General features: G+C 39.1%; 1 protein-coding gene across 13 annotated transcripts in view; it reads left to right on the forward strand.

Annotated features, from left to right (window-relative positions):
* ZBTB38 (zinc finger and BTB domain containing 38) overlaps positions 1–26384 on the forward strand; it is a 49823-nt gene continuing 23439 nt past the window's right edge. For 2 of the 13 annotated variants that reach the window (XM_048314620.1, XM_048314619.1), the window contains exons 1-2: positions 24488–24552; positions 25643–25708. The gene's annotated coding sequence lies outside the window, so the exon portion shown is untranslated. The other 11 variants (XR_007205742.1, XR_007205744.1, XR_007205743.1 and 8 more) reach the window with 11 other exon arrangements.

Consider the following 26384-nt stretch of genomic DNA (forward strand, 5'->3'; position numbering starts at 1 on the left):
CGGGCGGCCTCAGGAGGGGCTGCTCCGGGAGGCGCCGCGTCCCGGCCGCGCCCGGGTCGTGCGGGAGCTGGAACCGGGAACACCTTCGGCCGCAGTTCGTGCCGGCCAGGAGCTCCGCAGGGTACGCCAGGTGCTGATGTGACGTGACACAGCGGGCAGGCGCTCCGGGCGGTGGGGGTCGGGAATTACGCCGGTGACACCAGCACAGTGGCAGCGGGTCACGCTGGGGTCAGACACCTTACGGGTTCTGGAAAATTAATTATTTGGCAAAAATACTTTTTTTTTTTTTAAATATTTATTTTATGTATTTTAGCTACGATCCATCTGCTACCTCCGATGTAGCAAATTAGATTAAAAATATTTTTTAAATCCTATATTAATTTCTCTCATGCTATTGCCAGTTTATTGAGGTTTTGATGGGCAATTTAAGTAAGGCCACTATAATGGAGGCTTATTGTTAAACACATAATTAGTCTATATCCTTGAAATTCTATAAAACTTTGCTGCACTAAATAGCAGCTGTTAATGCTTGCTGAGTATCTTTAACATGCCCGATTCATAGTACTTTGCAAATCATTAAAACATGACATTGTTCCACAAACAATACCATGTGCGTCATAGAGGAGCCAAGAAACACACTGGGAGCAGACTGCCGGGAAGACAGGAAATAATGAGCTCGTCCTCTGACCCCATTTTGATGACTCTTTGACCCAAAAAGCAAGTAGTGCTTGATAGGCAGGCAAGGCGGATAGTCGGGGCTTCTAAGGAGGTTACAAATTGCATTCAGGAAACCTTAGAATCTCTGTTTTTCACATCAGGCTCAGAAAGCTATCCATGGTTTCGATATTTATTGAAATACACCTGGCATCTGTTAGGAAGGAGGGATCCTAGCTGTCAGCTGCACTATTCTGAGACTAGAGAATACTGTACAGCAAGTACATACAAAGTCTGACCTCTGTGTCAAATTACCCTGGTCTTTCTCCCTGCAGTTCTTCTGGAGAGGTGGGGAAGCTTCTGGGTCTCACCACTGACCTTATCCTCACCTTTTCAGAAAAAATGTTGTGGACTAACTAGGAACACTACTAAATCATGAGCTCTTAATTTTCTGTAGTTACAACAGCTTTACAGAACCAAATCTAATCTTACCCTGCCAATAGCCAACTGCAAACCCTCATTACCTTTTGTAGGGTTAGCATCAAGGCCCTTGGCCTGATTCTGCCAGAGCTCCAGGCAGTTTTAGATAACTGTTCTCACAATATCATTTGTCAGACCAAGGTTTTGGCTTACACAAGATCAGAAGGAAAAAGAGTTATAAAATGCATTGCCAAGTCGTGGTTCCAATAGGAGAACACAGGGAAAGAGAACTGTTACTAAATCTTTTAAATGTTACATTATTTTAACTAATTTCACCCTCAATGTTCTTCACAAATTACTGGAATTAATCTACAAACAGAAGGAAAAAACTCCTACCCATTAGTAAAAAATGGTTTTTGAAATACTTTAATTATAGTAAGTAATAAAATAAATTGGAAAGAAGCCTGTATTCTGTGAATGTGTATGCTGACCATTAAAAGTGCCAGTGGGTGTACACAGACTCTCATGAAAGACAGAGGTTTCAATATTCCCCATTGCCCAGGACCAAGGTCACTCCAAGCTAGTACACGACACTGATCCTGCGGTGTTAGATGAGTGTGTGCTGAGGCAGTGAGCAGGACTTTTCACAGCACAGTGCATTTGGGGTGTGCTGTAATTGGGGCTCATCTGGGGCCAAAATCATACAGAGCATTTTTCTAGGGCTTTTTTTCTCATGTTTAGAGAGCTAGATTTACATTTAAAATCGCGGCCTATTTTAAGTCTCTTGTTTTTTAATGTATTAGAAGTCTGTCCATCTGCTTAGTTCTTTCTGAACTTCTGGCCTCTTTCAGATGTTTCAAATTTGACACCTAAGAATTGAGATGCTAATGACTTCTGATGGAGTGTGTTGTATTGTTAAATGTATCTTGATGTGTGTGTTTCTTAGTGCAGTTAATAATTTTGCTTACAGGTAGCTGGAGTGGTCTCCAGCTGCTCCCCTGAAATCTGTGGGAGTCTTTTAGCTTTGACGCCAGCATGAGCTGGCTCTAACCTAGAGGCCATGCAGCTGGCTTTTACCATAGTTAGCTGGGTATGAAATAATTGTATTAGTCAGAACAATGAGGAGGCAGAAGCAAAGCTGAAATTGAAGCTTTAAGGATCTGACTCATTCTGTTTCTGGCACAAGGAGGTGCAAATTGCACTTCCTGAATTTGCTGCACACCTACCAAACCCCAATTACAGCACACCCCAAATGTGCTGTGCTGTGAAAAGCCCTGCTCACTGCCTCAGCACAGAGACATCAACTAATTTGCTGTTGGCAGCTGCTGTTTGTAGGATGTTAGCTGAAAGACGTCTGTGTGTTGCTGCAACTCTCCTTACCCGTTTTGCAGTCTTTGTTCACTGTCACTCAGAGAGCCTGGCTTATAGTAATGGTATCCTGAGAATCTTCAGTTGGACAATAACCTGACAGAGCAGGGCCCTCTCTGCTGGTCATAAGCAGCATATTTGTTTTTTCCCTCAGAAACAGCAATAATTTAGCTTCTCAGATGTGTCCTATCTGTTCCATCAACTAGAATAATTTTATTACCCCAATTCCATACAATTATATCCCCCCCAAAAAAGCCCAAAGCCAGCAAGCCCACCGTGGCCTTGCTGAAAGCATGTTGCAGCCCCTTTTAAGTTACAAGCCCTGTCTGAGAAGTGTCAACAAAATGCAGTGGGTTGTAGCAATGTGAGATTCAGCAGGTACTTGTGCATGGAGGCAACCACAAGGTACGCTCAGCATGAAGAACCAGCCAAAGGAAATTCTGCCTGCTGATCTCTGGTGGTTGGAGCAAAGGAGGAGTTTTCAAGGACAAGTCAGAGAAGATGGGAGACACATTTTTGCCAGTGCCTATGTCATTACACAAAAGGTACTGGTGCAGATACCCCTGGCTGCAGCTGTTTTCTACCCAGAATACCAGCTTGCAGCTACTTATTTAGGACTGTTATTGACAGCTACTATGGGAGAAAGGCTGTTGCCATTCTAAGGCTTCAGACCAAAATTTGCATGAAAAATATGGAGGTAGTTTGGTTGTTTCACCCATGTTTTCCAGGCCACTTATGTTTTGTTTCCACAGTTAAAATTCACTATGTACATTAGAGATTCTCAAAAGCGATGAAGAGAGTCCCAGGAACGATATTTCATTAAAGGTGAGTTAGTTTTTCAGTTACATAGTTATTTATATATATTTATTTCTACAGCACATAGAAGATGTTGTCTTGACCCTCCTGGCCTGGAAGACTATAGGTCTCCATAAAAACAGCAGTGATTCAATCTCAGATGCAGAATTGAGTAATAAGCACCAAGAATGGGTAGTGCTGACGTAGAAGGAGGTATGTTCACTCAATCTCACCCTTCATCCTGCTTGTCTATACTTACCTTACTGAGTATTGACCTTGTAAGAATCAATCTATTTCCCATGGGCTATTCTATTCCCTATTTCTTCTGATATTGCTTCTAATATTCCATTATTAAAGCATTTTACAATATTTATTTCTGAAATATCTTTAGGCATTTCTTAAAAAATTTTTGAAACAACTTTGAAGTCTTGCCTTCGAGCTGTTTAAGTTGGCTGAAGGGACAACTGAAGTGAACTACATGCAATTAAATAGTTTACATAATTCATGCCATAAGAAAAATATCAGAAGATCTTTTTTTTTTTTCTAGTCTACCTAGGTGGAAGGAAGATTTTTCCAAAGTAATGTTTTCAGAGAGGAATGCTAGAAAACATATTGAGAACCCAACGAATATTGACAGACTGATAAAATATCATCCCCAATAACAAAAAACCAAAAAGACAATGACTGTATATGTTCCCTTTTCGGTGAATCAGAGCAGCTAAATTGTGTGCAATGTGTCTTAGGCCATTAACAGGTATTCTCTTTACCACAACTAATTAATTAGGAGAATGACATTCTAAGTAAGGGGAGCTGAGATTTGGTACTTCTTCTGTTTCTGTAAAATTTTAGGCCACAGTAAATCTATGATAGCTGTGAGGTTATTGTATTTATTACAATATTTCTATTGCTTGCTATTACTGTTTTTGAGCCTGTGATGGCATAAAAAACTGTAAATGCTTCTAGAAGGACTATTATTCTAAATATGTAATGACATTCTAGACATTTGGTTTCCAAGTAACTTCTCTATTTTAGCTTCTGTTTAATTTCCCTTCTTCTTCTTTTACAATGAGCAATATTTCAGCAACACAGAGAAGGAAACAAACGCAAGAAGTACTCCAATTTGAACAGAGACAAAATACAAGGTAAGTTAACTTTCTTTGAATATACAGTCAAGTTACATCATATTCCTTTAATTATCACGGTTTGATAGGCATGAGTGTACTGCTGAAATGGATGTTTTATCTGTTTTAAAAATTAAGTCTGGGTATTCCCTACATGAAACTCTTACCTGTAAAGGGATGAATTTGAGACTACAGTTTGTGTTACGCTCAAAGAATAAAACTATACCCAGTAGGCTAAACACCAAAAGAGTGGGGATACACCAGATCATTCTTCTCAGTAGTAAGAAAAACTATTTCTGGAAAATATACTTTTATATTTAAACTCCGCAAGGTATATTTGAAAATTACTCTTGATATTTTTCAGTGAGTCTGCACTCTAAGATTTGAGTCATGTATGTCTTTAAATATTGCCTCAGTAGGTTCAAACTTATAAAAGTTTCCTACTTCTGAATTATTTTTAGTTCATCATTCTCATCCTTTAAGTTCAGCATGTTCCTATACTTTTTTTGTATTGTGAAACTTCTACAAATGATATTTCTTAAATTCGGGAATTGATTATTGGTACAAAACAAAAATACTTTTGAATATGTCCTATCTTCTTAACATTTTACCTATAGCTAACAACATTCTTTCTCATGAATCTGAATAAAACTGCAACAGACTAGAAAGCGTTCAGCATCAATTCCCACACTTCCATGTTAAACCAGTCCTGTCCTATTGAAACCAGCAGTACGCTTTGGCTTCAGCGGAAGAGAGTCCATTATTTTAGCTAGTATTATACATCATTTTCTGTAACCATGTGGATAGATTTTTCAGGGTAGATTTTGTCAGCTTTGTGGTATTATAGACAGTTTAGAAATACCTTATCTAAACATCAGTCTGACCTGTTAGCAAGTGATGTCTTCCTAGCATCTCACATTGCAATCTACATTTTTCCTTGTTTGAAGCCTCTCTCATATCAGGATTACAGTTAGAAGCAGGCCAGAATCAGAGCAGCAGGCTGCTCATGCAGTGTTATTTGGGATGAAATTCACTTTCCTAAATAAAGGCTTCCAGTGCCTTTTAAAATGCCCTGAGTTACCAAAGACATCCATATGGGGCTGTCAGATGTTATGGGGCTGTCAGAATAAGGAGACCCTCATTCTTCTGAAGCACAAAGGGGTTGAAGCGTGTGACACCCTATAGCTGCCAGGTTTTAGGCACTGTCAGCAGACAGTGTAGAGTCAGTACTGTCACAACTACCACCACTGCTGAATGGGGAGCTCCTTCTCATGTCACACAGCAGCATCCCTGGCTGCAGGAAGGGCCACCCAGGCTCCTGAGATAGGGACACTTCAGACACAGCCTAAGACGTTGGTGAATACAAGGTCCTGGATGCCAGATTGGACTGCCTCTCTTGAGAGGGGGGGAGTTTGCTTCTGTTGGGTGTGTATTCTTTTTGATTTGCATTACCAGACCACTTCAGCCACTAAATATATAAGTATTAAAAATCCTTTTGTTTCCACAGTGACTAAATATTACTTTCAGATTATTAAATATTTCCAAATATGTTTAGTCAAAATTAGTATGGAGTTTTGAAAGTCAATGAATGCAGCAATGATAGAAGATAGTATAAGACAGGTTAGAGTGGTAATCTGATTTTAATTTCCTTTAAACCTTTCCTAATTTATTTATCAATATAACATAATATAAGCAGTGCCTGAAATAATACAACTAATATATAGTGGGTTTCTTATTTTGTGTAAATGCTAAAATGAAAGAATTTTACTTCTATAGATAGTCTAATTAAAAACTCCAAATGAAGTCTGTGATGCTTTTAAAATGAAGCTTGTAGAAACATTGCTGATGCACAAACAGGCTTCACTTCCTATCAAACTCAGTGTTAACGTTCTTTAAGCTTCTGTAATACTGGAAAATCTGCAAGATGAAGACTTACATGTGTTGTGGGTAAAGACTTGCGTGAGCAGGTCCCATGACTCTGTTACAAAAACTGTAAAAATTCATAAATTGAAATTTTACCACATGCCTTGAAGACTGATCTAAATCAGCATATGGATCTAAACTGCAGAGAAGACCCTTTAACCACTGTTTTCTTTTGCCCATACACAGGAAATGACCAACGGATAGATGAATAACTAAGCAAAGCTTTCCTTATTTATGCACATATAATATTGACTTTCTAGGGCCCCTGACAACCACAGGACTCAATATAAATTGTTGAAGTAGCCAAATGCGCCATTTGCTAAACAGATTATAGTAGGAGACCAGAAGGCTGATTTGTGATATTGCAGTGCACTTTGAAAACAGCTCCAGACACCAGTATTGACACTGCTGAACTGCAGCTCGGTGAGTGCACTGTACAAACAGAAGGTGGTCTGTGTGGAGTAGTTTGAAGCTTTGGAGCTGTAACTCTGAAGTGATGTGTTAATATTAACAAGTTGACAGGAAGTGGTGACTCAGCCCCTTGAAGGAAAGCTGCAGTGACCAGCCCCTTTTGCTTAAACAAAGAAAAATAGTAATATCTCTCTTTTTGTGAAAAGCTTGTACACATGCAATGTCTGTCCCTGATACAGTCATCAAAATAAACTTCCTATACTCTGTATTTTTCCACAGACTTTTTGGAGCCCATTTTAAATAATTTTACAATTTAAATAATTTTAAATGCTTATCTCTTCTCCATGTGCCCAAAGGCCACACATATCTATGGAGACTCTATGTTACTTTCTTGAACCATGCAGAGGCAGTAAGAGATGCTGTCTTTCCCCCATTCATATGCTGTTTGTATTCAGAAGTATTCTGGAAGAAGAAAACTGTAGGTGGACTATGGAAAATCTACTGTAGGGTTTTGTTAAGACAGAAACTATATGTGTTATGGCTTGATGTTACCCAACAGCCAAGCACAGGCTGGTCTTTGTTGTAATAAAAATGAGGTCACCATGCTCTTCAAAGCAGCCTGGAAACCTTGTCAGGAGGAAGCCTAAGGCTAACAGCTGAGTGACAGCTGGCCATGAGCAAAGTGAAAGCTTCCACCAAGGTTGTTATATGACTTTTGAAAGCAGAACTTTATGCTCTGAAATTAGCCAACTGATTTGGAAGTGCTTAAACTGTAGTATTTGTGTACACAAGTACTTTCTTAATTGATGGTCACACAGAAAAACCTGAGACTCTATAATCATTTACAGCATCCTCCTTGCCTCTGAAATATCTTCTTGGGTTTGTTTTTTTTTTTTTGAGTGCTTGTCTCTGTTCTCAAGTATTAAATTCAGTCTTCTCAGTAATGTGTACTTTAGTCAAATGCAGGGAGCATCTAAAGATGCCTGGAAATCACATAAAAAGTAAATTAAAAGTTACCTCAAGTAAACTCAGCATTTAAGTCTGCATTTAAAAGATTCTGCATTTATATAAAATTATGAAAATGTTAGATGTTGGGGAGGCATTGAAATATCAGAAATACAAGTTTCTGAGACAGCTAAACTTCAGTGGAGAACTGATACTCGCAACAGAATAGTTCCAAAGATTTTGTGCACATAACATTTATACTTACATTTTTTTATATGTGAGGTTTTTTTAAGTTGCTAGTGACAACTGGCAAAGTCAATTTGTCTTTAAATGAAAAAATAATATCCTGCTGACTAAAATTTTACCTCAAATACCATGCAGAACTGACATCTGTTTGGATATTTGAAAACAAACATTCAGCACAGATTATGTTATATTAAGTGCCAGATAGACACAATCAGGAATGAACCTTGCTTTTCTAGTAAATGTAATACCCATGAAAGATTCTAGAGTGGTTTTGTAGGCTAATATATTTTAAACATTAGGGTTATTGTATTGCAAGTTTATTTCTCTGCACTACCCATCTTGCCAGTCGGGTGACCATCAGGAAGGCTCAGTGAGCAGCTTATTCTCTTTATTTGTTTGTTCTTGCTTTGCCCCATGAAGTAGTATCAAATAAATTGAGAACTGGTTAAATGGCAGATCTCAGAGGGTCATAATCAGTGGCACAGGGTCTAGTTGGAGGCCTGGCACTAGTGGTGTCCCCCAAGGCTCAGTATAGGGCCCAGTACTGTTTAACTTATTCATAGTATTGTTTACTTACTCATCAATCACTTGGATAGATGCCTCCTCAGTAAGTTCACAAAGCTGGGAGGAGTGGCCGATAGTCCAGTGTGCTGTGCAGCCATTCAGAAGAACCTTGACAGGTCGGAGATGGAGAGATAGGCAGAGAAGGACCATCTGAAGTTCAACAAGGGCAAATGCAGGGTCCTGCACCTGGGGAAGAATAACCCCAGGAACCAGGACAGCTGGGGGCTGACCTGCTGGAAAGTGGTTCTGCAGAGAAGGACTTGGGGGTCCTGGTGGACAACAAACTATCCATGAGCCAGCAGTGAGCCCTTGTGGCCAAGATGACAATGAGATTCTGGGGTGCACTAGCAAGAGCATTGCCAGCAAGTCAAGGGAAGTGATCCTGCCCCTCTACTCAGCCCTGGTGAGGCACATCTGGAGTGTTTGTCCAGTTCTGGGCTCCTCTGGACAAGAGAGACATGGAGCTCCTGGAGCAGGTCCAGTGGAGGCTGCAAAGATCATGAGGGGACTGGAGCATCTCTCTTCTGAGGCAAGGCTGAGAGAGCTGGGCCTGCTCAGCCTCAAAAAGAGATGACTCAGAGGGGACCTCACCAATGAACATGAGTCTCTGCAGGGAGGGATAAGAGGAAGGACCAGGCTCTGCTTGGTGGTGCTGAGCAATAGCACAAGAGGCAGCAGGCAGAAACTGATGCCCAGGAAGTTCCACCTGGAAATGAGGAAGAACCTTACTGTGCAGGACACCATGCACTGGAATAGATTGCCCAAAGAGTGTGTGGAGTCTCCCTCACTGGAGACATTCCAGAACCATCTGGATGCAATTCTGTGCAACATGCTCTGGGGTGAACCTGCTGGAGTAGAGAGGTTGGACCAGATGACCTGCTGTGGTTCCTTCCAACCGCATCCGTTTTGTGACTGTGTGATCAATTTACCTATCAAAAATGGTTTTCAAACAATCCTTATTATAAGGATACTTTTCATTTCCATACACTCTATATTTACCTGTTCACTAAATGACCACCAAAACAAGAAAGTTAAGGACGTGCTTTAGAGGTTCTAGTATGATATTCTTTGAGCCATGAAAACCAATATATCACATGTAAAGATTACAGTAAAATCATCTACTTGTGTGCAGACAAGCCTGCCTTATTGTGAACAGCTGCTAATCATGCTTATGGTTGTGGGAAGAAATAGCATCAAGCACACTGTACAAATTATGATACCTTTGGGTTTTGCTTTTATTTTACAGGACTTGGGAGTTGCCTTTAAAGATCATGAACACGTTTAATAATTCATCAGAGGGAAAATGCTCAGTATCAGTACATATAGAAAATGTAGTAAAAACCATTCCTTTAAACAGATGATTACATTGTTATTACTTCACTTAGGTTGCTAATACCAGAGATAGTTTGAGAATGCTTTCAAATGAAGAAAGAAGTGCAGTATTTTCTCCTGTGCCATGACCTGCTCTGTTGTTCCCTCTTCTGTGACCTTGGCGCAATCTGTTAAACAGTACAAATACTTAATGTGAGAACTCCACAATTTGTAATATGGACAATGTTTGAAGTACAAGGAGAAAGTGGCAGAAGACGTTTTCCTTTGATGGCACTTCACCAGTATCTTGCTGAATATGCTGAGCTTCGTAGTATTTAACACCGGCGCACTCAATGAAACACCAAGTCATCATCTGTGCTTGGATTATAACAAAGCTTAAAGCTATTTGCCTATTACTTACAGAAGGCAAAAAAGAAACACCTCAAGATACATTCAAAACAGAATCTCGTGGCCAACTCTGCCTGGAGCTACTTTTGTCAGAGCAGCTGGAATTGTTTTAATTGTAGTTCATATAATCATCACTGTAATTGACTACTGCCTCTTCTGCAGAGAAGAAAAACATGATGGCCATTCAAATAGCTAAAATAAAAAGGCCAGAAAAACTATCAATATTCATGGACTGCAGTTGAGTTTGCTACTTCTGATAAAAGCTGTTAGAAGACACCTTAAAAACTATTTTACAACCCTTCTTATTTTGTTATTTGCCCTGTGTTTTAACATTGTGGTTTATGGTCAGTGAAACAAAGAGCTGCAAACCAAGCCATTCAACAGGCAAATACTTGGTGCACGTACTCACCACATGCAAACACTAAAGACACAGCAGCTATTTAGTTTGCTGAGTTAGGTGCATGATCTTACATGTAAAACTCTAACTTTCCACCTTCTAAGAAATTATGATTGTCAGCACTGTAAAATAAAAAAGAAAGTCTTAGATACTCCTGCACAAAGTGTTTTTATGACACTGTTTTCATATCCTCGTTATTATGACCCTACTACTATGAAGCTTGCTATGAAACAAGATCAAACAGAAGAAAGAATATGACTTGGCATGTGAGAATGCTGCAAGTTTGCCAAATGAAATCTAAAACAGGATTTATTTTAAAAGAAATGAAAACCTACTTTCACTGGTAGTAAAAATGATGATTATAGAGAATACAATGGAATCCATCTGAAGGTAACTATTGTTAGATAGGAAAGTAACAGCAGTAGAGTAAACTCCAGTTACAGTCTTTCCAAATGAAAAATCAATTTGCAGAATCAAGTTTCAGAATAGTTTTTAGTATCTGAAAAGATGTACACTATTTTGTCTTTATTCATTACATTTAAAACACTGAAGTTTTATTAAGATTTTAGTGAACTACCATGTTTTTGGTGAATTTGTCCATTTTACTGTTGAATTCTGAAATATGTCAAAAATAGGAATACTAATTCTTTTTGTTTATGTATTTAAAGCAATGCATTATTGACCTAAAACCGCCGATACACTGTTCTTGTAGGACCACTAAAATTGCTGTACTTGAAGGAAGGACATGCATATTTTTTTACCTCTTGCTTCCCCATTTTCACTGTATGCCCTGGAAAGTCTAGAGGTTGCCTTTTAGAGTAAGGTAAAGCTAATTAAATCTTTCGGGATTTATTTTTAGAGAGGCTACGTAGACATAGAAATCTGAAAAACTAGAATAAGTGTTAATTGAAAATTTTTCCAGCATTGTCAATCCCAAAAGATCATTCATAAGTACATACACCAGAAAATGAATTGACAGCTTTTAAATGATTATAAAACTAAAGGAAAGTAAATCTGGTGTTCATTTGCCTTTTAATGTTTAACTTCTCAGGGTATGTTTGCTTTTAGCTTTGATATATATCTGTGAAGCTAAAAATTATTTTAAAATAAATGCTAATACATTTCCTACTAATAGGATCCCAAAATCCTATCCCAAAATGCTGTGATTAGAAAAAAAGTTACATTGTACTTCAGGGTAGAATTTCAGTAACTGCTGCATTACTGTACCATTCACTACATATTGACATGCACAACTTGTGACATTTAAATTTGAAAGCCGTGGCGTTGTGTACATGGTCTTATTTTTGCAGCTCTAACAAGCAGATGAAAAAGAAGGAGAAAACCCTGCTTATTTAGCACTGAGTTTAGATGAGCCAATGAGATCCCTCTTTGTAACCTGAAGTACAAAAAAAAAAAAAAAAAAAAAAAAGGGGAAGTATAAGCCCAACCACTTGCCAATTTCTTCTGTGGTCAGGCAGCAGATAAGTTGTTTGCAGCCTGCCCGTTGTTTTAGCTTATCACCGTCGTCATAAAGCACAGCACAGTTTGCACAGAGAGTAAAAACTAAAGCCAGCTGATAATGAGTTCCACTTTGGAATGAGCCCTGAATTTTAGGTATGATGGGAGAAAAAAGTTTTCTGCGTCACAGGATAGCACAGAGAACGATATCCAGGTAATGACTTGGGAAGCAGAACTGGCCTGAGGTTTGTATGTAAGCAGAGCCCTGCGCCGAGGCTGCTGCTGCCTGGAGCCGCCCAGCGCTGGCACTGGTGCCGTGCGCAGCCAGCGCGGGGCCGGGGTTGGGCTGCTGTGCCCGGGCTTTCCGCCCGCTCCGGGGCCGCCTTGCTCTAGTGCTTGTTAAAATCAAGAGTTCAGTGAAGAAAACGTCACAGAATGTCAGGAACAACACAGGATATCTGATCTGTACATTCACAACTCCTGAACAACTCTTCTAGAGATGTAAACATTTCAACATCACTGAATTGCTATGTAAAAATATGAAAACAAACTATATTAATACCATAGCTCCATGTTAGCAATGGAATTTAAAAATTATTTCAGACAAATACTAGAAAATAAAACTACTTTTAATTATTAATATTTTTTTCATCATAAATAATTTGAAATCTTGCTGCTTTTCTTATTTTACCCTGTTATGCCCAGTGTTGAATCAGAGGAGGAGAGAGACTAGAAGAGTCCTGCTACAGGGAGGTGGGGAAAGTCCAAGCTGACAGGTGGAAAAAAGTGCTGTCTCTGTGAAGACTGGAGTAACGTGGCCTGTTCTGAGTATCACTTAACTGCATTGCAAATACAGGACCAGATTTAGAATAACCGCAAACTGAAACCTGAATAGTGGTGGAAACAACCATCTCTACAAAATTCTGGTAACACAAGTTGAGCGATCGATGGGGTCTCTCTTCTGAGTGTCTTGTTCACAAGCACTTGTTGTTCTGGCAAAAAGCCCTAGGTCCTAGATATCAGGAAGCAGTTCTCAGTTTTCCCTTTCTATGGCTTCTTTGGAGTTACAGGCGCAGGAGCAGATGGTCTTAAGTTCAGTCACTAATGCAGAATTATGGTGGCTGTTATAAGAATAGTAATTTTGGTATCTTTTAAAGGCAGAGTTTGCAGTTAAATTAAATTCCAGTTGATAAGCCTTTAGATAATACCAGATTTTATGCAGTTTAATCATAGCGAGATGATTACAGACCACAAGCTAAGCAACCAAAGACCTTCTCAAAGAAATATGCTCAGCATGTTGTATTTAACAAGATACTAAATATTCCAGAATCATCAAATCCTTTTCTCCAATAGAGCTCCTCCTTATAAAAGTAAGAGGTAATGCCAGTGGAATCTTTGTCAAGTAGGCAAAAGCTAGTGAGGGATGTAACTAATTTCTGACTTTCTCCTTACCCCTCATGAGAGCTCTAAAAAGCTCTCTTAAGCTACTTTCACTTTGTTGTGTTTTTATGTTTTAAATGCACAATGCAGAATACACTATTTTGTCCCTGCTCTTCCTCTGCATTTGTAAAATGGACACTGGTTTGTTTTATAGAAGCAGAGAACCTCAAAGAGCAGCAGCAGCCAACCTGCTCACCCACAGTGAGTAACCACCGGCTAAAAAACGGCTGAGAACTGCATGCTGTGTAGAAAAGACACACGGAAACCAATTGTCTTTGTGGTGATCCTTTTCCCTTCAGTGGATTATGATTGGTATTGCTGATTAATTTGTATATTCTTCACTGTTAATAGAGAGGATATCTTCTGATAATTTATACAGAGGATTTCAGAGTGGTGACGGCTGTTGGTGGTTATCATTTCAGAGAATGTAGACAGGAACACCTTGGAGTGTATCTTCAGGGTTGCCTTCTGTGGTGGTGCATCCTCCCCCACTCCATGGGCCACACTGTCATCTCAGAAACACCAGTTAAACCTTGGCCTTGATGAACAGCACCTGGACTAAGCTCCTCTTGATCTTACCAGAAACACTGTCGGCTCCTGTTTTTCAAAGAATAGCCTTGGAAAATTATTTTTCGTGCTTCAACTTGCTTGGAACAACATTTTTATTATCAAACTTTAAATGAAAGTCACTGACCCTAATTGTGTCCAGGATGGAAAATTACTATGACTAAAGCCAAGTCTCCTGCAACCCAGTGGTCCTAAGTGAGACCCTTTGAGCTCTCCTGGACCACAGCAGGCTGTGCCCAGCCTCTCCCCCGGAATGAGACATGCATGGAGCAGGTGAACTCTCAAGTTTGCTGTACTTGGAGTACCTCTGCCAAATACTGCCAACGTATCAAGGGAACACTCATTTGTGACACCTTCACAACAGATGTTCTACAGTCCTGCAAAGCTTTTCAACACTTTCTAAAAAGGTCTCTCAGGCAATGTGGTTCTGCCCACATGTAAAGATAGGTTGGGATATTTTACACATGTGGATTGAAAACAGTGATTTGGTCTAAACAGAGATTTCACATCAGTTTAATAGGGCAGCAGATAAATTCTCTTCCATAGGAGCTGACATCTGCCAGCAGTAACTGCAATCATGGGATTGGTTTTCCAAATTTTAGATTTTTCAGGAGAAAGCATGCTTTTACGTGTGTTTTTACCTTTTTCGTGTTCCTACTCAGACATAAAGCTGGCATCAAGTATCATGAGTATTCTCTCTCAGTGTCTTCAAATCAAAAGGTGATAGGTTTAGGTGATACATCCTGTTTTCTGTATTTGCAAGCACAGTGAGTGGTCAGGTCTCTGACAGTGAAGCACTGTGCTTTTCAGTGCATTTTTCATTGATAACAAAAATCCTGGAAATCAAGTTATGCCCTTGCTGGTATCTGCTCAATCTGGCTTCCTAGACCTAGAGCCCAGGACCATACCGACTTCATGGAATTTGCAGTGATGTAACAGTTTGAAATTCAGCTTGAGAAAAAAATGAAATACATTCTCAGCTGAGTAAAGAGAAGTTGGACTTTCATTATTACTTTCCAAAACAGATTCCCTCACAGTTAGATGTTTCCAACAAAACTGGTTTGCACATTGCTGGAAAAAGATTTTGTGATCATGTTTTGCTTGTATTGTTCTGCTTTGTCAGTGTGGTTCAGAACACAAAGGCTATTGTTAAAAAAAACCATGAATGTTAATTTGCATTCCATTGCTGGGTTATTACACAGAGTGTGGAAAAAAAACAAGCTCTGATTCAAAAAAAAAAAAAAAAAAAAAGAGAAAGACATTGTTTCTTTTTCCCTTTCTTCTTCCTTGTGACTGGTTCTCCTTTATTTTAATGTTTCTGGCCCAGACTATGCTCTTAGAGATAGTGAGTGTCTTCTAGTACTTGTAGGCCACCACAGCGGTGTCTATAGAATAGACTATTTCAGCTGGGAGGGACCCACAACAACCATCTAGTCCAGCTGCATATAGATCACCTAGCAGAGATATATAAACTAAAAACTTAATTCCATAATGATGTTTGTGAGCAGTGACACTTGCAATACACCTGCTCTTATATTAGGAGGTAATTGCAGTCTGAAAATTCCTATCTGTACTATTCCAGAAGACTCTGAGTGTAGCTTCACAAGTGGGCATAGACTCCACTTTGACCACACTGCCACATCTACCATCGTCTATTGATTCTCAGCCCTGAGCCACACATTCCAGCCACCTCTGCCACAGCAGTGTGGGGAAATAACCTTACCAAAAGAGGATTGGTTTCCTCCTGAGCTGGTCTGACTCCACATGCAGCCTCACAAGCACTAAGGCTAGAATGAGGAGGGTGGGAGGAACAGGACACAAGGAAGAGGAAAGAATAAGACTGTCAGGACCCTGATGACACTAAGAAGCCTTTACTGGCCTCCCCCACAGCCCTACCCGTGGGCCCAGAGGCTCTGTTTACGTTCAGTACCTATTTCTACCACAGCCATACCTGTGCCTGTGTATGTAGGTCCTGTTGATCTAGGCATTGTGGACTGTTCTGACCTCAGGCCTATGGACTGACTTCCCAGCCTGACCTAGGCTCTCTCCTGTCACTGTTGTCCTGCCTGGGGATCACAAGGCTGGGCCACTTCCTGGCTTGACCTCAGCTCTGCTCTGGCATCACAGACCTGCCTGTCAGTCACAGGTCTGTGTCTGACCCTCACCTGCAGACTGACTTCTCAGCCTGACCTTGGACCTGCCTCATTGTCATGAACTTTCTTGATGACCTGGTTTGACCCTGGCTACCATCCTTAGCCTGCCCTGCTCCCTTACGTCACAACAGGAGGAGGGTGTCTAGTGAGCTACCTGCTCTGCTTGCTGCCACCTATCTCCCTGTCCCTAGGGAGCAGCCAGCCTTGACAAGGACCAGGCACTGGGAGCAGTGTAGTCTCTGCCAGGCTCCTACCAGTTTAAACGAATTACAAGGCAGGTATAAGGAAGGTGGTGTCAGTTCTTCCAGGAGCTGCTTCCCAAAAGAAGCAGTCATGCCACTTCCCCAGCCACAGGTTATTTGTTCCCACCCCTCTTCCCTGTGCCAGCACAAGTGTTTGCACAGCAAGGCAGTGAACCAGGACAAACAAAAGTGATGCAGCTGGTTCTTGAAGGAATGGACTTAACCGTTTACCTGGGTCAAGAACAAGCACCTCGTGTTGAGAAGAGTGGCTGACACAGCCTCAGACTCAAGTGTTTGTGGAAACCTGGAAGATCACCAAGATTAGGGATTTTACTGTGATCCCACCAGGTCTGGGATCCCAGGAATTTGTGTGATTTGCCTGGGCTGAAGCAAGCAATTGTGCATCTTCCTTTCTGTTACTACCCAAACTAGCTCAGCTATGAAGGTGCTGCTGTAATTACATCCTGCAACTAGCAATGTAGATGGATCTGTGGTTGTTTAGGTCTTTCTTATATAAGCAAAGCAACAAAAATATTCATCTAGACCCAAAGGTCCCGGGCTCAGGGTTTACTTTCAGTTCATACTGAACAAGGAGAGGTCAAACCAGAAGTTTTCTGTGCCTGGCTCTGCCTGTTCAGTTGTGTGAGGTTGAGCCCCTTCAGTACTGATTGGCTGTTTTGGGCTCTTCTACTCCTCAGCATTTTGATTGTCCTTTCCAAATGTCATCTTCTGTCAGAATCAGCATGGAAGTAATGTCATGACTGGTATATCTGAACCAGCAGTGTTCAGATGTTAACTTATGGAATCCTTAAGGCACTAAGTGAAATCTCCAGGAAAAAGCTCCCACCACTGACCATACTGCTAGCAGGGAAGATTGTGGTTAGCTGGAAATGGAGAATAAGCTTGTGCTGCAGTTGATTTGCTTATGTCTGTAGTGTTCAGCTCCTATGTTACACTAATTTAATTTTTATTAAATGAGGAAGAAGGGAAAGTTTTCATATAAACTTTTCATAAAAAGACAGAACTGCCCAGTAAATAAAAGGCATATTCAGAATAAGCAGGTAAGAAACCTTTAAGAAGATTAATGAAAAGAGAAGATGGTAATCACTAAAAAATTTCTTCAGAGGAAAATACCTTTCATTAATTACTAGTTACTCCCTGTTGGATATTCATAAGAGAACATTTGCTTTCTTCTGCTATTAATGATGACAAGTCTGTTAAGGACTTAATTAAAATTATTTGTTTCGGGACTAACAAGATACATTTGCAGAAAGATTGTGATATTCTAGAAACTGATAAAGTTTCAAAATGTATCAAATATCATGGGCATATTGGGAATCATTGAAAAGGCAGTCTAAAGAGTGGTAAAACCAAGCAGGCACACAGAACAAGCTACCAGTGTTAAGTAAGTAGCAAATGATGAATGGTACAAAGGGTGGAAGAAAGGCTAAGGATTATTTTTGTCTGAAATAGAGTCTCTGATGCTTGGTAAAGATGCAATTTTGTTGCACCTCTTTTTATGAGCTACAGTAAATCAGACTAAGATTAATGAGTGCCAGATTAAATGTTTTCCAGGATATTCAATACTAAAAGGAAGCCAAAACAGCTTTTAAATGTTTGGTTGGTTTGGTTTGTTTGTTTTTTTTTTTTTTTTTTCCCAAGAGCTGAAAGTATTGAAGGAAATTGGAATGGTACTTGGAAAGACATTTTATTATTTTAACTATTTTGTCCTCCTTTCTATATCCAGCATGATGTTTTAAAGAAAGTGGATACAGTTATGCTGTCCTCTTTTTTGAAGTCATAATTGATGTGAATAACACAGATGACTGATTCAGGCCTCATGACCATTATTTAAAATACTCTCCTACTTTTAGGTATGTACTTGAGTAAACCAACATAACCAGTAAGAAATTCTTGGTGTTTATATGAATGATCTTGCAAAGGTCCAGTGAGGATTTCAAAGTAAAAGAACAAATGAAAGAAATTTACCTGCTGTAAGTCCACAGCAACACTATTTCCTTACTGGTGAACACTTCCTCACAGCAATTACGTCATGGTTTTGGAAGTCTTTTATAATGCTTGTATCTGACATCCCACTTGCATTTGTCTGTCAACAATTCTGGGTTGGAATAACCCCCTTGTGCACGTGGTTCTGGGTTCTATTCCTGAGTGAATCACTTAACCTCTCTGTCTTTTTCTCTTTCCATCCATAAAATTAGCATAATAATACTAATTCATCACAGGCTATAGTTAGGCTCAATTAATGTTTGTAATGATCTCTGAGATTGTTGGATAAAACATGCTGTAAAAGTGTATTATTATTGTTAATAGAGCCTTTTGTACTTTGGCACTCTAATAAAGCACTACCATTGCTCACCGGCTCCTAAAATTTCATTGAAACTCCTAAGGACTTAATGGGATACAACTTTCTGTTAGTATGTCCATTTATCTTCCTGACTCATTCAAACCATCAGAACAGTTTCAGTTCTGCGAATGGAAGAGCTGTGGAGTTTGTGCAGAGAAAAATTATGTAATTTTGTAAATGATCTAGGACTGAAAGCTTTTTAAACAGGCCCTCATTTACACTGACCTCAGTTCTGGCTGAACTAGTTCAGACTGCAGAGAGCTGTGATTTGTAGAACAACTTTCTTAAAATGAGGTACCTGTCTGGTCAGGACAATAAATAGTCATAGCTGTGGAAATTATGGCAGTGGAAGAGAGTGGGAGTAGACAAATCTCTATCTATACCATTGGAGGAAAAGATCAGGAGTCTGGGGTTCATAGTTACTGCTTTTGGTCTTGGTTACACATACCAGGTTAACAGTTGGAAGACAAAGGCTTAGAACTCCCCTCCCATTTGTCAGGAGCAGAGGAAGAAATGAAGGAACAAGATTCACAGCTGGACTAGTTGGGAGAAATTGTTTGAGATCTATTGGCCTGAAAGAGCAGCCCATGTTTAGCAGCATAATGGACAGCTGAGCTCAAGCATGTGAGCCTGAAATGTATTTGTTGGTTGCATTGGTTCTACATTTGTAAGACTATTTGGAGCTGTGAGACAGTTATCTATACGCATGGGTTTTAAGCAGTGAGATTACTCTGTTATGCGACATTTTATTTTATCAAATGCTAAACAGCTTTTGTGGGACTTCAAGTATTTTCTCTTCTGCTGACATTCTTCAGCTTCCTACCTCTGCTTGTTCTGGTACTTGTATTATTCACAATTGATTTCTTACTATTTTTAATAATGAGAAATGTGTGTTATTCTCATCTTGTTTGTCCTTCAAAGTAGCTGGACAGTCCCTACTAAAGCTTTATGGAAAAAAAAAAAAGCAATAATTGAGATCATATTCACAGACTGATTCTTCTAAAAGTCATATGTTCCAGAAGTATCTTTAATCACTTGTTTATAAAAGAATTTTTTTTTGTGATTTGAAAATGTAAAATGGCTGAATAGATTCTATGTTGACTACTTTGAGAAACTTCCTTTTTTTCCAACCTAATTTTTATTGCCCTTCTTGTCTACTGTCTAGTATTACTAAGGATGATTCAGATAAAATGACTGTAATCTCTCTGCAGGATTTTGTGTGACTCAGTGAAGCCTCTTTCCATATCAAATCTTTGAGTCTGTTTCTCTAAAAGAAAAGTTTGCCCCTTAAAACTGGAAGAGAAGAAATAGGTGATGTGAACATGGATAAGCTGATCAACAAAAGCGAGTTGTGCTGTTTTGTACAGAGAAAAATAAAATTGGTAAGAACATAGTAAATTGTTAAAACTACAGTACTTACATTCACTAATCATGTGAATTAGCCAGGAGTGATAAGAGACAGATATCTGAAACCTTTGTCATAGTGTCTGGCAGCAGTTTAGAAAGCAAGTAGGGCCTTAGGAAGTAGAATTAGATGGAGAGACCATGCTCGTCAGTAATTAAAACACTATTCAGAGAAAAACCAAGACAAAGCCACTTGTTATTGCTAATTACTGTGAGTGTCACGTTATACAGAAATACAAAAATACAACTGTAAAGGTGACTGCAAATATCTGTAAAGCTATCACTTTCTTCAGATTCCATGGACAGTTCTACAGTTTTTAAAGACATTCACTTTGCCATTTGTTTACAGTGAATCTCAGGTGTTCTATCCTTAAAAATTTTATAGTTTATAGAGTACCAGACTATAAGTGGCTGTTAGAAGCATTTTTCAAAAAAACATCCAGCACCTCAATTTGTCTTAATACGTGACATGTCTGCAATCCTTCAGTGTAGGAAAACCTATGCTTTTTTAAAATGCATATTCATAACACATTGATATGATGGAGTATCTCTGAATACATTTCATAATATTCAGTTACTTGCTATTTTTCTAGATTTTATAAAAGGAATTGCCTTTAAATGCAGCTCTGCTTTAATTCAGTAGTGCTGGAAAAATCTCCATCTAACAGGAACAGCAGGAGTCTAAACTTGCATCTTAGATCACTTAGATACTATTTTTGATGGCCTGTTTATATGAGTGTGACAATTAAAAATGAAAGTGTGTAAATCATTCACAGGATAACAAAGAACAACGGTTTTCTGTCCCAGCAAATAATGGCAGACTTTGTAGCCATACAGAGACACGGAATTGTGGGAAAGTCTGGGAAAACTGTCAGCACTCAACTGAGTTAGTCTGTATCCTTGGGGCAACTTAAGCTAGATGTGTACACAAAAGGAAGTCCAGGGCATGTTGGCCGGAGCAGGCATAAATGTGCTTTACTTTGGCTCTGGAAAAGCAAACTCTGGAGGTTCTACCATCAGTCCTTTTTTCCCTCCCCCTGCCTTGTTTTCTACATCCCAATAACAACTAGTGGAGGTTTCAGTACTGAAGAAGGCAACTTCTTCATGTAGGATGTAGCAGTAGGAGTTTGGATGGAAGGCATTTGAGCAGCAGGTTAATTACTAGGCTCAATGTCTGGGTATATGGATGCTTTCCCGAGTGTGTTAGGTCAGAGAACTTTAGTTCATGATAAAGGGTGTGGGTTTTTTTCTTTTCCAAAAGAACTCTTAATTTCAAGCTGAGGGCTCATCCACAGTGTGTTTTATGCAATGGCTCTAGTGGAATGAATAGACAAACATAATTGATGCAGCTAAATTCAGAGGCTGAAGGAGTTGTTCCAAGAGCAGGTTTGCTGAAAGGCTGTAGCCAGTTCTGGAATGTGCTTTTAGAAACATCCACCCTGGATTCCCAGCTGTGCTTCATGTCCCCTTGTCAATGCTTTGCAGGGATGGTATCACCAAACAGTTGACCACAGTTTCTTGAGGGTCGGGGCTGATTCTGTCCTTTGATTGCTGTGTGCTGCTCATTTATTTGACAAACAATTTTAAAGACAAAAGAAACAAAACTGTAAGTACTAAGGTGTGAATGAACCCAAGTGTATGTATGTTTGTTCATTCATTTATTAAGCATGTTCACTACTATTAAGCAGAAGTCCCACATGCAGCATGTCTTCTATATAGCTGGAGGCACAGTTTAGTCCCTTGGTCCAGCTTGGGCCTGTGTCAAAAAAAGACAGAAGTGAGATGATCCATATAAAACTAAAAGTGTTTGTCACTTTTTTCTCAAAGCCTCCTAGTCTTCCTCCAGATATTTACTGCTACAGGTTGCTGCTTGGCAGAGTTCCGAGACTATCAGACTGCCCTTAGAGTTTCCTTCTTAGGAAGACAAGGCGTGGCAATACTTTGAGACAAAAATCAGTAAAGTTTTAGGGACTTTAAGTGAGTCTTTCTTTCCACACTCTACCGCCTTTTGCCAAATGATCGATGTGGAGGACTATGACTTTTCCTCTGAAAAACCATATACCACAAGGAGGATGCTCAATATAAAGTGATGTTGGAACTCTTCACTCCTCACCAGTTTTGATAAGCTATAGTATGTGAGGAGAGATAAGACGTTGTTGCACTCAAGTGGTGATAAATAAAGGAAGAGGAAGCATGTTTACAAGTAGGATGCTTGAAAGTGGGAAAGGCTGCAACACAAATGGCCTGTGAGATCCAGCATAGATACCAGAAATAGGCTCACTTTAAGCTGACTGAATTCAGAACCAACAGAAGCTTATAGCATGGACAGAGATAGTCCTGACCCAGCAGACACAGGGAGTTTTGACGTAAGGAATCCAGTGAGACAGTGCCTTGGAACTGTAACAGTTTAGGCACAAATCATGTTAGACTTAAATCCAAGTTGCTGACTGAGAGGTAACATACAATATTAATATATATGTCTACCTTGAAAAATTGGACTTACTTTGTGCAACATACGAATGCAATTTTTAAAATTTATTTATTTACTATGGCATGTATTTTGCAACTGTAGAAGGACTTAGAAACTGATTTCTGAGCTGAAATGATGTTGAGTCTGAAGCAAAATCATTGCAAATCTAAGCCTGGAAAACTATTACTAAGCACTGAAAATGGCCCATTAAAGAAAGAGGTATGCATAAAGATTTGGACAAGCTCACTTCCCTGTTCACTGTGAGATGTTTATTCTTCTGCTGCATTCACTTCCAGCAGGTTTTTAATGTTTCTTAAATCACACAACCCAAATCACCTTGCTGTGTCTGCCCCAGAGCACTACTTCTCTGGGTGAATGAGAATGCTGACTTCAAGAATGCAGGAACAGATATATTTATTGTGAGACTCCACTGAAATCAGTCTTTTGCCGGAAATCATTGTCTTTAAACAAAACTACCACTTGCTTCTGAAATAATAATATCATACTTTTAACAAACTGCTCCATATAGCCCAAATCTTCCCTTCTTGAAATCTATAGGAGCTTTGCCATGGTTTTAAACTAACATGACAATATATATTTGACTAAAGAGATGAACATAAATAAACCTCAAAATTAATCCATATTTAACATTTTTAAATTGGATATATGGTGGCATGTATATAATCAGACAGTTCATACTTTAAAAAGCTCAAAACAAACAAAAAATCTAAATAAAGGCTTGCTAAAATCCAACTTATTTCGTAATCATGCATTGGAATAGCAGTTGTTTTTGCTGGTCTGATCTGCCTTTCTGTTGGCTGGGTTCCCTTTCTGTGACAGATGTGCTATTTATGGAAGGGGATTCTGAATATTTTAAAGCACTGACTGTTAGGAACATCTCATTCCCGGCCTTTAAAATGAAAGAGAACAAAATGCCAAAAAACTTCACAAAGAAAAACCTCCACATTAAATAGATACCTATTTAATCATTTAAAAAGAAAGAAAAAGGGGGGAAAAAAGCAAAATTAGATTGTATATTTCTTAAAAAGAAGTGAATACATACGTACAGCAGCCTAGTTTTGGCTGTCCAACATTTTCTGATTTAATACAGTACTTGGTATTAGTCTCCACTTTTAAAAGGAGGTGCTCTTTTGAAGAAAAAAAAAAATCATCAAGTGCACAGGTTCCTAGGGAAAGAATATGTGTTTGAAAATTTGGCTGCTTTCTTCCTCAGCCGTATTGGCAGGTCAAATGAAAGATAGCACTTCTCTGGACAAATCTGGCCTCACAAGGAGCTGTTTATTTCTGCAGTTGGTCAGAAACCATCTATATTTACTTATACATATGGTAAACAATGGTTACCTAAAGAAATCTTTCAGTGAAATATTTTCAGAGCTAACACGTTAATCTTCACAGTTCTGTTCTTGTGCTGGGTATCAGCTTGAGGTATTTGCAGGCAGAGAGATAAAGAACTGAGAGAAGTCACTGACATGGGGGGGGATTCTGCTCTCTAAACAGGTAGATCTTATGATTTGTTTTACTTCACCTGATGGTTAAGCCTTCTGGGAAGGTAATTCAGGTTATAGTAAACTGCAGCATGGTTCTCTCATTCTCCCTTTGGAGACAGAGTGACAATGAAAATAGCACCAGTTTTGCTTATTAGGCATTTTTTTTTAAAAATCAGATTGGCAGTTTTTGATGCTTCTCTCTTTGCGTATTTTTCATTATACATGCAAAATATTTTATTGTATTTTTAAGTTTTGCAGATGATAACCCTTTTTTGAAATTTACACAAATCTAATTTCCACAATTACTCTTGCAGTCTCTGCAGAGGGTGATACCAATTTAACGTATGCGGCTGAACAACGTGCATGCTATTAATCTCAGAAGGTAACAGAAAGACATTAAGTAGGTGATGTGAAATTTTCTGTTATCATTATTGTTATTATTATCATTATATTTGCAGCTCTGGTTTTATATTTTAAATTTTTTTTTCTTAAAGACGACAGCACTTTAGTATCTGCATTGACCTCCATGATGTCAGAATGTCATTGTGCAACCGTAACTAAGAAAAGCTGCCGAGAAAAAAAAACAACAAAGGAGCTTTGCGTCTTCCAAAAACATGAGATGTGCATATACAATATGTAGCATTTTGGAATTTATACTGTGGTAGTGAGTTGTTGCTTTCAGTTTGATTAGACAATCATTGTTTCATTTTCCTTGCTTTGACAGTGAGTATGCTTGCACGCTGCTTAAGTCTTCTTAGTGTTATCTAGGTCAGCGTACTTAGGATAGCTTTTATGTTCTGTAAGTCTGACAGATACCATGCTTGACAGACATCAGCAGCAAATTTTGTTTTATTTGTTATATCTGAGGATAGAAAAATATCTTAAAACGAATCAGAATGGTATACCACATAGCACCTACTGTTTCTGCATTGCAGATATATTTAGCTCTAACACTGCTTGTGGTTAACAGGGTGTAGCGTAGACACAGACAGCTGATCATGCAGTCAGACCCGGTGCTTGTGTGGTTTGTCAATACTGCTCAGGATTCTGATGGACTGTAAAAGAGAGAAAACAGAAAGGAGAGAAAAAAAAATGTTTTATTTTTCTAAACATTAGACCTTTAGCTATGTTATTTTTGCTATCATTGGCTTTTTATTTTATTTTTTAATTCTGAAACTTAAAAATTAAGAAAGCACAGCAAATGCATCCAGGATTTAATATGTGCGACGTGAAATCTTTCTGCATCAAGAGGATGTTGCTGTAGTGGATGCAGCGTTTCTCCAATAAGCAAGAAGACTGGTTTTTTTTTCCTCGGCAGGCGACTCAGCCATTGCACAAGCAGATTTTGATAAGAGTTTGAAATGCCTACTACTGTATCGTTGTAGAATTTGGAGTTTGCTAACAGTGTTAGTGACTGGAGCTCATCTTGCATCACCAGTTGATGACAATTTTCTTTGTTCCCTCCCACCCAGTTGAACCAAGACTCTGTAGCTGATATGCAATGTCACTTACAACATTAATCAGATACTGCATTTAAGGTGAGCTGTCCCTTGCCTCCTCCCTTACCAGTGCTGTGCTGCAGTATGTATCTTACTCCTGCAAGCCTAAAATGGCAGGCAGGATTAACGTTGCTTGTGCTGTGTGCATGCTGTGTATTGAATTCATTATACTGTGCCTAGTGTCTCAAATGTGAGTATGTAAATGGTCTGTGTGCCATGCCATGCAGTAGTGAAGACTGGTTTGTGCTTCATTACAGGCTTAGATATTTGAGCATCACCTTAAGAATTCTTTTTTCATTTGCAATGTGGTGAGCTGTTAGCTTGTCATCACATTCAAACTACATTATTAGCCCTTGGAAAGGGAAAAAAAAAAGCAAACTGTGCTTCCAGATGGTGTCACCCTTTTTCTTCTTGCATTTACTGTAGTTTAAATAATGTATATTGTATTGTTAATTAATGTGAATATCGAATTAAAGCACTTGAAACTTACATATTTATTATGCAGGTAGGAGGCACGTCGAATCTATTTTTAACTCTTACGCAGTCCACGTTGTGCAATGGGCTTTGGTTGTCGAGTTTATATTTTCAGCTGTGATATCAATAGGTTGATTTTCAGTAAATGTGACAAGTGGCCTTTGCAGTGGTCAGCTTCAAGCTTTGAACCCTCTGAGGAGCAGAAAAAAAAAAAAGCCAACTGTGTTTTGCAGTTTCGGAA

Source organism: Corvus hawaiiensis, chromosome 10, assembly GCF_020740725.1.
Source record: "Corvus hawaiiensis isolate bCorHaw1 chromosome 10, bCorHaw1.pri.cur, whole genome shotgun sequence".
NCBI lineage: Eukaryota > Metazoa > Chordata > Aves > Passeriformes > Corvidae > Corvus > Corvus hawaiiensis.